This window comes from Bos indicus x Bos taurus, chromosome 13 (genome assembly GCF_003369695.1).
Source record: "Bos indicus x Bos taurus breed Angus x Brahman F1 hybrid chromosome 13, Bos_hybrid_MaternalHap_v2.0, whole genome shotgun sequence".
NCBI lineage: Eukaryota > Metazoa > Chordata > Mammalia > Artiodactyla > Bovidae > Bos > Bos indicus x Bos taurus.
In genome coordinates, this window is record NC_040088.1 from 48,518,099 (window position 1) to 48,534,973 (window position 16,875).

General features: G+C 47.8%; 1 protein-coding gene across 2 annotated transcripts in view; it reads left to right on the top strand.

The window, feature by feature from the left end:
• Positions 1 to 749: 749 nt before the first annotated feature.
• Positions 750 to 16,875, top strand: part of SVIL (supervillin) — a 255,948-nt gene continuing 239,822 nt past the window's right edge. Inside the window, exon 1 of one of the 2 annotated variants that reach the window (XM_027559758.1) lies at positions 750 to 1,070. The gene's annotated coding sequence lies outside the window, so the exon portion shown is untranslated. Of the gene's footprint in view, positions 1,071 to 1,829; positions 2,005 to 16,875 lie in introns of those variants that run through there. The other variant, XM_027559759.1, reaches the window with a different exon arrangement.

Here is a 16,875-nt window from a genome sequence, read left to right on the forward strand (position 1 = left end):
GGGGCTGCTGTGCATAACTTGGTGTTATGGTGTTCCTCCTACTCAAGAGGGAAAGAGTCTAACACTCAGAGGAAAAGCAGCAGGGGCTGGATGGAAATCACATGCCAACGCAAGCTAGTGAAACAGACGAATAGCAAGTGTGGATTTCACAAACCTAAATTTACCTACTGCTTTACAGATTACCAACTACTCCACGAACTTTATTAACTCGTTTAATCTTCGCAACTGCCTCAGCATCACCTGGGAACTTGTTAGAAAAGCCAAGTTCTCCGCCCTGGCAGATGTAAAGCATCGGAAAATGGGGCGGGGCTTCGCGACAAGTGTTTCAACAAATCTCAGGTGGAGGTGGGCGGAGGATTCTGAGCAGCGAAAGTTAAGTATGAGAACCACTTGGGTTGGCGGGCGGAGAAAGGAAAGGTCTTTCGTCTAGACCCGCAGGTCGGAGGGTGACGTGACTTTCACAGTTGTGACTGGAGGGGCCAGGACGGTCTCCTTGACAGCCGGCCCGGAGCGCCTGTGACTACAAAGTTCGCACACCTTGTTGGGTTTTATCCCTGGATCGACTGGACACTCGGAGTTCCAGTTCCTGGTCTCTAAGGTCAGTGACGCCCCTCCGGCCTCAGAGAGGCAGCAGGTCTGGAGCCCCAGGAGCGCGGCTAGCCCTGGGGCCCGGAGCCGCCGGACGCGCGCGCGCGCGCGCGTTCCCCGGCAGGAGCGGGTGCGCGCCAAGGGGGTGGGTCGCCCAGGCCCGGCTGGCCTGGCGCGCGGTCCGAGCCACTCAGAGCGCCCGGCGGCCGACACCCGGGGGCCCTACAATTAATACCCGGCGCCCGCCCGCCGCTCCGGGACTCGCGCGCCCGCTCTCGGGGAAGGAGGCGCTCGCTGGGCCCTGACCCTCTTCGCAACTCGTCTGCTCTTGCAGCTGTGGCGACGGAGCTCCGGACAGACCCTCTTGAGCCCCTCGCCGAGAGCCAGCTCGCGCAAGGACCAGTGTTCCACGCCCCCGCCACCCTCGTCACCGCGGGGAACTCTGCGCCGGCGGCAGGCAGGTGGGCGAGCGCGCCGGCTAGGTGAGTGCGGGAAGTCCGGGCGCGCGGGTGAACCCGCTGGGCAGGGGACGCGGACCCTCGCGCGTGGGTGCCCTCTCGGCTCCTCCTGGCCCCTCTCCAAAGTTGTACCCAGTATCTGGGGTAGGGGGAGATGGATAGGCTCACCTGCTGGAAGTGTTTACTCGGGCGAAAGAGCGAGTCATTGGCCAGGCCACTCCCCCCTGGCTGGACACGCCGGCCGACCTCGGGGTCCCCCGGGACTGCGACTGTCCCTGAAGCTGCCCCAAGCGTCTTCCGAGTCCTAGAACTCAGGGATGTGCTAAGGCCACTACCCTCTCCTCCGACCCTTTTAATTCGGGCAGAAGAGGGCTACTGAGAATCAAGACCCAAACTTTGTTTGACACAGTAAAACTGACTTTCCAGGGCTTTTTAAAACTCGTCTTGCGCACGCGGTTAATGGTGGGTTCCTGAGGACGCCTCCGGGGAGCAGGGCTGGACCGGCCGGGCCGCGAGTGGGGCGCGCAGTGGCCCCGGGGCACAGGGACAGCCCTGGTCCTCTTGGGCCGGGGTCGGGCCCAGCTCGCGCATAACGGCCCCGGACAGTCCGGGCGCGCTGGCTCGTACTCTCGTGGGTGGCCGCGGTGGGAGGCGCGGGAGTCCCTGCGCTCGGCCGGGCTCCATGTTCCCGACCCGCTCCGGCCCGGGGAAGCTCTGGCCGGTGGCCCGGCAGAGGGCGCCCGCTCTCGATCGCCGCGCCGGCCGAAGGAGGGAGGGCACTCGAGTGAGGCTCCAGGTGAGGAGCTGTGAATCATCCCGGGAGGGGGACCCGGTCCTCGTTCTGGGAAAGCAGCCAGGGAGTGGCCGCGGCGCTGTCGAGAGTCCGGGCTGCCCAGCGGCTGTTGGGCCGGGAGCGGCAGCTGTGCCCCGGGAAGTCTGGGGGAAGCTCGGAAAGAAGGTGAGGAGCGTCCCTCTGCGCGGTGGCCGAGGGCAGGGATCAGCCGCGCAGAGCTCCGGCGGGCAGACACTAGGACGCGCCGTGGCGCGCCCTCCCCCGGGGGCTGGAGGTGAGGTTAGTTAGATTTGGGCTTGGGGCGGTCCTGCAGGGGGAGGCCGATCCCCGGACCGCCGCGATGGGGCGCTCCCGGGAGCGGGAGCCCGCGGGGTCCCGGAGCAACAACAAAGGCGCGGCGCGGCAGCCTCTCCCACCCACTTCCGTCCCCGGCGCGCCCGGGCGCGCGCCGCCCCGCGGCACCGGCCGGCTCAGGCTTCCCCTCCGCGGAGTTTCTGGAAGTTAGCGAGGCGGCCCGTTAGGCGGGGAGGAGGGGAGAGGAAGGGGCGGCCCGGGGAGGGACAAGCGTGTGCCCAGAACTGCGACATTGCTGGCCTCCCTGTCTCACCGCCTGGGCGGAGGGCGAGGGCAGCAGCGGTCCCCGGGCGCCTTCCTCGGGGTCCCTGGGTCGCGCCCCAGCGGTGGGAAGTGCCGGCGCCGCGCGCCCTGCCAGCCCGCCGGGCCACGCCCCTCCGCGCAGGCTCCCGGAAGGGAGGGGTTTAGTCCTGGGGTGACAGCGGCCGCCTCCCGGTACCCTGAGGGGAGCTCCAGAAGGCGGTAATTGCATTACTGTGAGGCAGCGACCCGGCGGCTCCAGTTCAGGCGGCAATCTGGGTCAGGTGCGAGGTTAAGCGCTTCTGGCGTCGGCATTACAGCTCCGGTGCAGTCCTGACGGTTTGTTGTAATTGGAAGTTCCGCCGAGGGGAGAGGACGGCGGGAGAAAGAGGAGAGCTCCTGTCCTCCTCCGAGGTTGTGGTCACTGCGTGCAAACCCCAGACTTAGGCACAAGCCTGTCCTTGGGATGGCAGGGGCAGCATCTATCTCCCTGTGCGACAGACGCTTCCCGAGAGTAGGACGCCAGAGGAGGTGCTGCCCAGGAGAAACCCGGGGCGCTCCGCTCTGGTGTGAAACCGAATCCCGCCGTAATCTATGGATAGATTTCACGTTTTCTTATCTGCCGCCACTCCCTTCTGAAGTAGGGAAAGGCCTTCTGTACGAGACTCTTATGTCCACTTAGGAAGGATCGTCACCGTTCACTTTTAAGCCTCCCGCAGAAAGATGACTTCTACCGTAAAGATAGGGAAACGGGTTCAAAGAGGTCTCCAGCACCGAGAGTCTGTCTCGCTCCAAAGAGTACCGTTCGTTTGCTAGTCATAGTTCCTACGCCAAAGGCTGCCCCTCGAGAGGCGTGGATCGGTGATTGCAGAGTCAGTGGTACAAGCTCTAAGCCTGGGTTCGGTTTGATGGTGTTAGTTATTAGGATTAGATTGACTTCACCTGTGGCTGACTTTTGTGTGGCTCAGGGCCTCCCCTAAACCAAGTTGATTTATTTAGGCCACGGAGAGCAACTTGCAGGATCTCAGTTCCCCAACCAGGGATTTAACCCAGGCCCATGGGTTCTGGCAGTGAAAGCCAGAACCCTAACCATTAGGCTACCAGGGAACTCCCCCAACTCTTAGTTTAAAGCTTAAGGTATATGAAGACAACTAAACTGCTTAGAGTCATCTGACAGCACCAGAGAGAGGCAGAAACAGCTGCGGTTTGCCTCTGCAGGCGTCTTTTTAGGCAGGTGGGCCTAGGCTTAGGAGTTCTGTCTAGGAAGCTCGCAGCTCCGTTGGCCTTCCTGCAGGAAAAGGGCTGCATTTCCTACCCCATCTAAGCTCTTGACATTGCTGCCATGTGTGTTTAAAATGAAGTCTGCCTTGGAAATGCACCAACCTTCATTAATTAAAGTCATAACTAGTAGGTTATGACTTTGAAATTCCTGTTAGGCATCTGAGATCATCACATCTTTAAGCCTTATTGAACTCCAGTTTATGATATGAGACGGTGGTGTTGTCTTGAGTGTACTGAAAGTGTGTTGTCTCAGAGAAAAATGTTGTTTGAAACCCTGGAATGACATTCCTGACTCAGAATATCCTAGGGCACTGCCAGTTGTGCAGACAGCGAGGCATGATGATTAAGGGCCGGCTACCTCTGCTGCCTCCACGTCTATTGGTGTGTAATGCTGGGGCTTCCCAGGTGGCACAAGGGTAAAGAATCCACCTGCCCAAGCAGGAGACGTGGGTTTGATCCCTGGGTTTGGAAGATCTCCTGGAGAAGGAAATAGCAACCCACTCCAGTATTCTTGGCTGGGAAATCCCATGAGCAGAGGAGCCTCAAGGGCCACAGTCAAGAGAGTCCGGCTCTACTTCGCAACTAAACACCACCACAATCATAGCATTGCCTGGTTTCAAGCTGCAAGGGTTAAATGTGATCATTCCTATAAGGCACTTAGTAGCACAGATCCTAACACATAGTAGCCGCTCAACAAGTGTTAACTAATAATGAGGTTTGAGAACAGAATCTTCTCTTCCCTTGTGTGGAGAGGTACAATAGTTGAGAGTTAACTTGATCTTCTTCATTCATACAGCAAGGTAATGCACTTAGATATTCTTTTTTGTCAGCAAGTGTTACGTGTGTGTCTGTCTTGGGGGTGGGGGTGGTAATGATGGAAAACTTTGTCTAGTCGCCCAAAGAATTTACAAGGAGCTCTGGAACCGACTGGTTTTCCTCCTCGTGTTACCACTGTGTAATTTTGTGGCCAATGTTCCAGCTATTCCTCTTTCTTTTTAAATTCAAAGCCAGTATCCCGTGGCCAAGAGGACAGGACTTAAAAAAAAAAAAAAAAGCCCTCAAAACCACCAAACAAGCTGGAGAAAAGGAAGCAGGTCTTCTCTTTGTGCCTTCACTAGCCATTGACAACGCTAAAGAAAATTTCTATGTCTGTGAAAATTGTGCTGGCCTGATCCGGGCAAGCGGGAAAATAGAATACTTTCTGGAATATACTTGGAAAATTGAACATTTTCTGGAGTCTGTTTAAAGATGAGCCACAGAATTGATCAGGGAGGGAGGAGAGTTTTAAACATTTTAAAACTGTTTGCTCAAATATGGTCAACTGTATATGATGCCCAAATTGCCAAACTAACATTTGGAAGGTGGCAGAGAGGCATCTGGTTACGTCCAGTTAAGCTACACAATGAGTGAACATCCAGGATAACTATTTCATATGGTAAAAAAAAACCCAAAACTTGGAAGATTTTCGATTTAGCCAAGTGGAGAAATAGTTATTTTTAAGTGTACTATGTCAAGTTGTTGATGAAAGCCTCCTGAACATTGCTGCTTCCTAGTTCTTGATTTTTGCATTTATCTTTTAAATAAGCATCCTGGGTGAAGGACTGGAGACCTTATAACATTATTAAATGCCACCCAATAGTGAAAGTTGTTACCAAGAAGGGCATGGAGTGGAGTCCAGGGTGGGATTGCCCTTGAAAGCCGTACATGGATTTTTCCATTTGGGTGTGAATGAGCTGCGTGTCTATAACCAGGGGATGGCGTGCAAAGGGTTAGCAGCAAGGTTTCTCCCCTTTTGTGCATCTCGCTTCATTTGTAGCTACTTGTTGAGTTTCCAGGGCGGAAGAAAGAAGCAGCTGCGGGGCATGCGCCAGACCTGCGCTGGGCTGTCGCTTCCATTGTGGGGAAGATGAACAGGCAGCCTTATTTTGGATCACATAGCAGCTTGTTCAAAAGCATCTTGCATTCCCCAGCTGCTCCACAACTTCTTCGCGTATGGGAGAGAACTTGCCAGCTGCTGGGGCAACTGTGCTTACATTTGCTGCTTTTGTGCAGAAACCCAGGAAGGTAAAAATCCATAGACGCCTTTGTTAAACTGTAGCCATTGTAAAGAGTCTTGTTTGTTTCTGTTATGTCAATGTTATTCCAGATAGAGGGTCTCAGGGGAGAAAAGGAAATGTCAGAATTAACATTCCCCCCTCCCCATACCTTTTTTTTTTTTTGAGGATGACCACCATGTATATAGATTTTCCCTCCTGAAAACCTAGGCTGCTTTTGTATTTCGGTAACTAACAAAGAAACAGGTCGCATGGTAAAACTAAGTGGGTTTTTTTATTTTTTAAGTTGCCATATTCATCAGGGTTAATCATATATATTCTTCTGTTGCGTGAAATATATAAAAGTTACAATGTATGTCCTGACTGTGCGCTTTTGTTTTCTGAAGATTTAGGGTATTTTGCATTTGTTAGAGCCAGTCTGTGCTTTGCCCACACCCCTTATCTTATCCTTGAGAAAACTGGAGTTTCCAAGAAGTTGTTACTTACCCAAGATGACTTAGCTCTTTGGTTTACTTCAGTGCATCTTAGGTTGAGTGTTTACATGCAAGCCGGCCTGGAGAACCTGAAGATGAAAAAGGGCTTGGGTCTAGCCGTGGATGGACTCCCAGGTCAGAAACAACAGACAGAAGCAAGTACAATGTGAGGGCTGTAATAGAGGCAGCATTTGTGTGTGTGTGTGTGTGTGAAGGTGCCTCTTCAGAGAGCTTTCTGTGTAATCCTGTTGGTGGTGTCACCATGTCTGCTCAAATAAAGCCAAGGAGGAGGGTGTGAGGCCAGGAAGATGGGAGAGGCTTGGTAAGGTTGATCAAATATTGAGTTCATATCCTAACAAGAGAAGGCTTTGCATGTGCCTGTAGACACACCTGTCTCTACTGGAGCCCCCCAGTTCCCTGACTCCTGCCCAGCACTCAAAAGCACGTGCTGTGCTTAGTTGCTCAGTTGTGTCTGACTCTCTGCAATCCTGTGGACTGTAGCCCACCAGGCTCCTCTGTCCCTGGGGATTCTCCAGGCAAGGATACTGGAGTGGGTTGCCATGCCCTCCTCTAGGGGATCTTCCCAACCCAGGGATGGAACCCAGGTCTCCTGCATTGCAGAAAGATTCTTTATTGTCTGAGCTACCAGGGAACCCCAAGAATACTGGAGTGGGTAGCCTATCCCTTCTCCAGCGGATCTTCCCGACCCAGGAATCACACCAGGGTCTCCTGCGTTGCAGGCAGGCAGATTCTTTACCAACTGAGCTACCAAGGAAGCCCACTTAAAAGCCTCTTGTCTCCTAATTCCTGTGAATGGAGGTGAACGAATGACCTCTAGCAGCTACAAGCATAAATCCAGTGCTTTATAGGAATTGAGTCAGCTTCAGTCCCTTTGTTCTAGGAGAGATTTTAAAATAAACTCTGATCACTTGTGATCACTCTAAATCAACTTCAGTCATATCTAATTCTGTGACCCTGTGGACTGTAGCCCACCAGGCTCCTCTGTCCATGGGATTCTCCAGGCAAGAATACTGGAGTGGGTTGCCATGCCCTCCTCATGAATAAAACCCTCTGATTCTGATGCTCATCTTTGTGCCGGCACCCACTGTGGCTTCAACTCTCCCAGCGACCCATTAATTGCCAAGTTAGACCCACAGTTCTAAGCCCTTTAATCTCCTTCAGGGCTCCATTGACACACCCACACATCTTTTATTTCATTTCTTTTGCACAGGAATCTTAGATTTTTGACAGCATCTCAGCTTTCAGTTGGTTTTGCTGCCATTTCATTTTGAGACCCTCAAGAACTGTGTTTGGGTCTCTGAGCTGATAACCTGGTGTGGCAGGAAGGGGGAGGCCTCAAGGGTGTGGGGTGTATTTTACGAAAGAGGAAACCGGCTCTGCCTTTGAGAACTTTGCCTGGGCTAGGATTAGAATAATAAGAGCCTGCCTCAAAGATCTGTGCCCTTGCTGATCAAGTCTTGAAAGGATCAACTTGTTTGAAACTAAAGGACAAGTCCTCACCTTCTGGAGACTTCATTGTGTGTCTTTTGTCTGCATGGTCCTCACTGGGTTCTTTCTCTGGAATAATTCTTTTCCTTATTACACTTCTCTGCACGTTATAAATGTCCACTTACCATGTTCTGTTTTCAAGTCTTGGCTCTTGAGGGCAGTTGCCAACTTCTCTTTTGTTCCTTTATTTTCTAATTGAATTATAGTAGACTTACAATGTTGTGTTAGTTGCAGGTATAAAAGGAGCAAGTGATTCAGTTATACACACACGTATATAAATCTATTGTTTTTCAGCTTCTTTTCCGTTAGCAGTTATTATAAGATATTGAGTGGAGTTCCCTGTACTGTAACAGTAGGCCCTTGTTGGATGTCTGTTTTAAATATAGTGGTGTGTATCTGCTGATCCTAAACTCCTGATTTATCTGCCCCCCTTTCCACTTTTGGTAACCATAAGTTTGTCTTCTTTATCTGTATGTCTATTTCTGTTTTGTAAATAAGTACAGTTGTATCTTTTTTTTTTTTTAGATTCCACATATGAATAATATCACATGGTATTAGTCTTTCTCTTTCTGACTTAGTATGATCACCTCTAGGTCCGTCAAGCTTTATAACACGGGCATCCCTCCTACCTGTCCTGAATGAGCACACACGTGCATGCCTGCGCGCGCACACAGAGGCCCAGCATGCCTAGTGGATGTGTTACTCTTCTTCAGCTAGCCCAGCTCCTTTCAGAAGGTGATTTCACGTTAACTGCATCTCAGAGTGTTTCATCCCCGTTCAGTGCTCTGGATGCAATAGCTGCTTCCCTGTAGGAGGAAGAAGGTGATGAGCTTTGAGGGTGCAGCCATGAGGGGCCACTTTTTGGCTCAAGACTGCCCCACGCCGGTGAGTTCCTTGTGCGGACACAGTTTTGCTCCCATATGCCTCCTAACAGCACCCCACACCCCAAGCTTTGGCTGCCTTCTCCTTAAAAGACCTTTTTCCTTTTCTCTCTGATGCGCTGCCCTCCTCCTCCTGGTCTGTGGCCGTCACCCAGCCCCTCCCACAGCCGCTGGTTTCAGTTGTCTTAGGGACACTTTGCCTGGAATGCCCTTATCTCCATCTGTCATTGGTGTTTAATTGCTCCCCCACTATGCAGCCTGCCCTTTGACATGGGGTGAGTTCTCCCCCATCCTTGCTGCTTGCTTCTGCTGGCTTTTCCTCCTCTGGCTGATGGCCGATCCTTGGCTCATCCTGCGGCCCTGTTTCTGCCCCTCTGTGTGTGCACTTTCCCAGGCCTCCCAGGGCATGGCTTTGTTTCTGTCCTGCATTTTCCTTCTCACTTCCTGTGCTTCCCACCCCACCCTTTTTTTTTTTTTTTTTTTACCTTCTTGATTTTTATTTGTTGGGATGTAGTTGACATACCAGCTTCAGGTGTACAACATAACGATTCAATATTTGTGTCTGTTACGAAATGACCACAATAAATCTAGTCAACATCCATCACCACGCATAATGACACATTTCTTGTGTTCAGCACTGTTGAAATTTACTCTCTTAGCCTCTTTCAACTAATCCTTCCTCCCCTTCTGTGATGGTGCTTCCTGAGAAATAGATTCTTTCTCATTTGTTTGTTTTAACCCACACTTCGCAGGCCCTGCTGCCTTTATCGTCAGCCAGTCCTGTTTGACCGTCATTTGCATTGGGGATAATCATGACATATGTTATATGCACTATTACAGTTTTTATTTTTAGGCTTGTAACTAAAATGATTCTTGGAATGGAACCTTGGAAACACCAGTCTTGAAACTGGTCTGGTGAGGGCATTTGAAAGACTTGAACTTCGGGGGAAAGGTTTTGAGGTTTATTTTGGCTTCCCTTTCCCATGGCAGCACCTTGGAAGTCACTGAAACATGAACTTGTGTTTTGATAACTTTTTCCTTGAAAATGGACATTGTACATACACAGAACAGAATTAATGTTTGCTTTTTTTTTCCCCCCTTCAAATTATACTTTTGAAAGACCTTTAAAGGAAGTTGAGTTTGTGCTGGGTGGCCAGTCTGTTTCTGTGTAAATCCTGAAAAATTGGTCATCTTGAGTCTGTGCTGTTCCAGAGGGTCATGTCGGGTACTTCCTAGCTATGATCCTGCATCTGTGAAAATACACAGGAGAGGAGGTCCGGGGAGATCCTTCACAGATTCACCCCGATTTGGGACTCTTTATTTTTCTCTCCAAAGCTTCGGTCGCAAAGAGGCATCCTCAGGGTCAGGATGGAGCAGGCTGGCTGTTGGGAGGCAGTGGAACAGGATGCCTTGGAACAGGGCTGCAGGAGGAGTTTCTGGGGTTCGGCTCCTGCTCAGTGGTGATCCCCATGAATTCTGGAGCCCTCGCTTCTTGCTCTCCACTTTTTTTTTTTAATTCTGCAAAACAAAGGGAAAGGATGCTTCTCTATGCCAAAATGAAGTTTGCATATAGATCTTCCTAATTAAAAAGGAGCCCAGTTTTCTTGCCCTGGTAGACAGGGGAGCCTGCTTAAAGCATTGGGGTAGGAGCTTACATTCCTACAGACTCATCCAGAGCAAAGGATCTTTGTTTCAGCCATGCTCTTTAATTGGTGTCCAGCGGCATTTCAATGTGGTTACCAGGTTCAGTTCACTTAATCTAGTTATCCATCTATATTAACATCTGGGGAAAGGCTTTTTAAATTGGGATTATGTAGAAACGAGATGTGAAATCATCAAGTGGACTGTTCATTCACTGACTTGGTCAGCAAATACCTGTTAACCGCATATGTGTGTGCACGTGTGTGTGTGGGCTTGGTGTTGAGACTATAGAGTCAATCCTGACCTCATGGGGCTTACAATTGGAGATGGGTCTGCCAGCACAGAAGCACAGGAACATGTTGTGGGAGGGATGTGAGTACACTCCGGGTGTAACGGGGCACACAGGATGCACTGGTGGGGGCGGTGATGCTGTTGATTACAGCAGCATGGAAGATTGGGACTGTGTATCGGGCTCTTTGCTGAGGCTTGAAATGCAGTGCAACTTTTCATCAGCACCGTCTCTGAGCTGAAGCCTTCACAGGCTAAGTACCCCAAATGAGGCAAGACAGTAAGTAGTAGAGTCTGGGTGTGAACTCGGATCCCAAGCCATCAACTTTATTTAATCAAGGAGACAACCATATCAGTGTCTTGTAGGTTGGCTTTTCCTTCTGTGGCCATCTGCACCACTGCGTATAATGAAGGAAGAAGGAAGCCTGGAGAGTGGTGTGCCTACAGGATGTCCGGTGGGGTGCAGACGACCCCCGCTGTCCTCTAAGGGATGTATGGTGGGGATGTAGTCCAGACAGTGATTCTGAGTCTGTAATTACACATTTTCTCGGAGTGTCCTTTATACTCAGTGTTTTGCCAACTGTGTTTCTAAAGAGGCTTTCTTATCCCTGTGCCAAGCTCTGCAGAAACTAGCTGCCAGGCTTATTGTCACTCGGGAGGGACTGTCCTCCACAGCGAGCAGCCTCTTTTCCTGGTGCTGTGTGTCACAGCCAGCAGCCTCTAGTGTCTGCCTTGCTGTTTTCAGCGGTTTCTGGGGGAGGAAAGAGGTTCTATTTCAGGCCTGTTGGAGGGAAGAGGGACTTCCCCATCTGTTGGAGGCGATCTGTGTGCCTGAAGCCGCTCTCAGAAGTCTCATCTTCACATCCAGTGTGGTGTAGGCAACACTGCTCTTATCTTGAATGCTTTTCAAGGATCAAACGTTGGTATTTCTGATAAAAGCCCGGTTGTGATTTAAGAATACTGGCTAGCAGGTTGGCAAAACCTACTATTTTTGGAGAAAAGTAGAGGCTTGAAAGGAGAGCTGGGCCTGCTTTCTGTCAGAGGGAGTCTGTGCGGACCCAGGGCAGCCTTCTCAGGATGAATCACTCTGGGGCTTAAGAAGAAACTGACAAGGATGATCTGCCCCAGGTCTGCGTCTGTGTGTCTGTTTCAGACATGGCCCTTGATAGCCGGGTAAGTAGAAAGGTAGTCCTCTGTTCCTGAATTGTGTGCTGTGACGAGGAAATTCCATGCTTGAAAACTTGAAGGGAAACAGGCTTTTTTTGTGAAAAGCTGTATTTTTAGTCTATTGGATTGTAAGTCCAAAAGCTCTAAGAATAAGGCTAATAACATCCTGTTACACCCGAAGTGTACTCTCATCTCCCCCATAACATGTTCTTGTGCTTCTGTGCACTACATTCCTAGAAAAATTGATAGATTGTGAACCCAAATATAGAGAGAACTTACTTCAAGTAGTGTTAGACTATTTCCTTCCCATTCCTCATAATGAATTTGATGTAAGACTTTTAAATAAGATATATGTGTATGATATGTAGATATATATTTGCATATATATATGTTTATATTCTTATTCTGACCCCAGAATTATCCAATTATCTGTTGAAAAACAATCATCATCATAAAGTTCTGATGTTGAATTTCCAGGAAAAAGAAAAGCATATTAGATGCATGACAGGAAAATTACACAGTAGAAAAATGTTTCACTTGATTATTTATATAAACCCAACATCTGTGTGTTTTTTTAAAAAACTTCCTCATCACTTTTAAAAAAAACTAAAAGCCTTTCATCACATGGCTTTTTTTTTTTTTTTTTTTTTCCTATACTTGGTTCTCCCAGAGTTGGAAGAAAGCACAAGTTAGTTACAGCAGGCAGTGAAAGCACTTTATTATTTTTTTTCCATGAACAAATTAGTTCCATCCCTAATGTCTAGGCTTCTTAGGGGGGGTGGGGAACTTAAAGAAAACTGCAGATTTATTGTAGAAAACTTTTCCCTTTCATTTTGAGCACAGACACTAGTTCTAGCTACAAGTAGTAGCATCCTTTATCGGATGGTAGAGCTACTAATATCTGTGCCTGCATGCTAAGTCACTTCAGTCGTGTCTGACTCTGTGCAGCCCTATGGACTATGGCCCACCAGGCTCCTCCCTCCACGGGATACTCCAGGCAAGAATACTGGAGTGGGTTGCCATGCCCTCCTCCAGGGGATCTTTCCGACCCAGGGATTGAACCTGTGTCTCTTATATCTCGTGCATTGCAGGCGGGTTCTTTACCACTAGCACCACCTGGGAAGCTAACATTTACAGGCCCACATATATTTTTTGCTCCACATACATGAAATCCATGAGATCCTACATATGCGGATCTGCAATAGGTTGAATTCCCTGATGCGGAGCCCGTGGGTGAAGAGGGCCAACTCTTTATTGGCCCGTTGCTTCCATTTTCTACTCCATCCCTTCCCATGTCTGCTAAAAGTCCCCTTCACAAAGTTAAGCGCTGTGTTTGCATAGTGTTAGTCACTTGGTCGTGTCCGACTCTTTGTGACCCCAAGGACTGTAGCTCGCCAGGCTCCTCCCTCCACGGGATTCTCCAGGCAAGAATACTGGAGTGGGTTGCCATTTCCTTCTCCAGGGGATCTTCCCAACCCAGGGATTGAACCTGGATCTCCCGCATTGCAGGCAAACTCTTACTGACTGAGCCGCTGTGTTTGCATAGTCATCACCCAAACCTTTTTCTCCTCCGTGCTTTTTGTTCTCTTTGGTTGCCAGCTCCACACGGCTTGCTGAGAGTTAACCCCAGAACCCAGAATGGCTTTTCGGCTTAATCTGCTGTCACACTTCCCAGTGCTTTCCCCATTGTTTTCGATTCCAGGGAGAACTGGGGACAGTTGATGAGCTGTGGAGGAGTTGCCCCCATTGTGTTTAGGCTTACGAATTAGTTATCGCCACTCAGCGTAGGTGAATACAAGGATACCTGTGGATTTAATATTTTTTAAGCTTCTGTATCGATAGAGGCAATTTAACAGATGAATTCTTGAGAGAATTATTCTCCAGATGGGTTTCCTACTATTATTACCATTATTCTCGAAAGTATCATTCATCATCTGGTAGGACAAACAGCTCTTGCTAAGAGTAATGCCTTCTTCAGTGAATATTGAAAGTTGCCATTAAAGTGCTATGCATATGACTTCTCATGAATAATCATTTACATTTAGGAGATTTCAAGCTTATATGAGTGCTTTTATGTGGAGAACACATTCACATCACTAATGCCACTGAATCACACCACCTGAAGTAGGTAGTGTTATTCCCATTTCACAGAAGAGCAGTATGGAAGCTCACAGGGGTGGAGAGCTGGGCAGAATCACTTATGTAGCGGGTGACAGGATTGCGATTTAAACCTAGGGCTTCTGACTGCAAGGTACATCGACCTTCCAGTGCACTGAGCCAATAAATAAATGGTACTAATGTCATACTGCCATACTGTGAGGCTTCCCAAGTGGTGCTAGTGGTAAAGAACCCTGCTGCTAATGCAGGAGACTTAAAGGACATGGGTTCGATCCCTGGGTAGGGAAGATCCCCTGGGGGAGGGCATGGCTACCCACTCCAGTATTCTTGCTTGGAGAATCCCATGGACAGAGGAGCCTGGTAGGCTACAGTTCATAGGGTTGCAAAGAGTTGGTCACAACTAAAGCAGCTTAGCACACACACTCTCTTAGCATGCACACAAGTCCATGCTGGTTTGGAGAACAGGATTCAAGTATTTGTCTGCTTTTTGCTGAAGATGTTGACTGTCCCAGATCTGTGTCTAACTCAGTGAAAGACTGTTTCTGTTCTGCTGCTGTTTTAATGTGTATATCTTCCAATCGCCATTCCCACTGTTTTCTTTCTTCTTTTTCTTCCTCCTTCCCTCCCTCCCCTTTCATTCTGTCCTACCTTCCTTTCTTTTTCTTTACTTTCTATAGATTTACTGAGGTATAATGTTACCACTGTTTCTTAACTTTCTAACAGGGTTTTGGGGGAAAGTTTGGCCCAGTGTTAAGCCAAAATTTATTAATTTCTTGGGCTTTATGTAATACAGTCTTAGAAAAGTTACTCAAACTTTTTTCTTATTACTGCATTTCCTTTTACTTGTGGAGAAATCTCTTCAGTGGTAATTTGGGAAGTTTTCGAGCAAATAAGTCTAAAAAGGAGAAGAGTAGTGACTTGATATTTGACAGTTTTTACCCCCCAGTTATCTCTTGATTTTCATATTAATAGAAGGAACCAATGACCATGATCATTGAAAATAATATCTTGTACTTAAGTAATTTTTTTATAGTTTCGCACGCATCTCATTTAATTTTTTATTTTTAAATTTTATTTATTTATGGCTGTGCTGGGTCTTCATTGCTGTACAGACTTTTTTCTAGTTGTGATATACAGGCTTCTCACTGCAGTGGCTTCTCTTCTTGCAGAGCACGTGCTCTAGACACTAGGGCTTCCATAGTCGTGGTACATGGGCTTAGTTGCTCTGTGGCGTGTGAAATCTTCCCAGGCCAGGGACTGAACCCATGTCTCCTGCTTTGGCAGGTGGATTCTCAATCACTGGCCCGCCAGAGAAGTCCTCCTTTAATTCCTTTTTGCACTCTCTACAATGAACTTGGCTTGTCTTTTCTTTTCTATTAATAGATGAGGAAATTTAGGCTCACAAAGAAAAATGTGCTACTCAAGATCATAAAAGAAGCAGGTTCTAGGGTCTGGCCTGGATTCTGTGTCTTCTGACTCTTAGCCCCGTTTTTTCATTCTTGATGTGATTAGGTCAATAACAAGTGATATTATCCAATGGGATTTGAAAAAAATACTTAAAATATCAACATTTTTATACACTTGCCACAATTTAAAAAGTTTGTTATAAAGCTGTTCAACTTCTTCCTTTCTTTTTTAATCCCTTATGAGATGGAAGGCAACAGCTGTTAGAAGAATGTCAATGACCACTATAAATAAAGTAAAGCTCTTCATTGAGGGTGAGAAGGGAAAGTATTGGCTGAATTCAGTGGTGTGTCAGGATTTTCAGTGATTAGAATAAAGATACTGGCATGTTTTGCCATTGAAGATCTTGCCTTTTCCCATCCTTTGATTAAGATTTCCAAGCATATGTGCTAGAAAGGTAATCTCTATACATGAAATGTTTATTGACTGTGGGAAAGGAATTAATGTTTGTTGATTCTGATGTAGGCTGTGTGCTAGGCATTGTCTGTACTTTACAATAGCTCTTACATAGTCCCATAGATGAGTACCTGAAGTCTCAAGAAATTTAAATGTAAGTGGGGAGCCGGTGTTCTTTCTAGGTCTATATGAGTAAAATCCAGATTCTTTGGACATTACCATCTCTAAATTCTGTGGTCGCTTTTTTAAAAGATTAACTTTCCTAAAAATACTTTCTTCTCTAAACTCCTGGTTAGCCTGGAAGCCAGACAAAAGTATTCAAGCATTCCTTGGAGATATTTTAGATTTGATTCCAGACCTGTGCCATAAAACATGTATTGCAATAAAGTGAGTCACATAAATTTTTTGGTTTCCTCATCCATGTAAAAGTTTTGTTTACAGTATAATGTAGTCTATTAGGTGTGCAATAACACTTTGTCTAAAATAAGTACATACCTTAATTAAAAAATACTTCCCTGGTAGTCCAGTGGTTGAGACTCTGCACATTCACTTCAGAGGGCACAGGTTCAAGCCTTGGTTAGGGAACCTGAGATCCCACATGCCATGTGGCATAGCCCAAAAAAAAAAAAAAAAAAATTTCTTGTTAAAACATTCTAACCATCAGCTGAAACTTCAGAAAATTATAGTAGTAACCTCCACTGATCACAGGGCACCAAACAAATATAATTATGAAAAAGTTTGTAATATTGCAAGGATTACCTAAACAGCACAGAGATGTGAAGTGACCAAATGCTACTGGAAACTGGTTCCAATAGACTCAATCAATGCAAGGTTACACTTTCATGGATGTTGTTGTTCAGTCACTAAGTCATATCCAGCTCTTACGACCCCATGGACTGCAGCACACCAGGCTTCCCTATCCTTCACCATCTCCTGGAGTTTGCTCCAGTTCATGTCCATTGAGTCGGTGATGCCATCCAGCATCTCATCCTCTATTGTCCCCTTCTCCTCCTGCCTTCTGTCTTTCCCAGAATCAGGGTCTTTTTCCAATGAGTTGGCTGTTTGCATCAGGTGGCCAAAGAATTGGAGCTTCAGCTTCAGTCCTTCCAATGAATATTCAGGGTTGATTTCTAACCTGAATATTAGGATTAGGATTGACTGATTTTGATC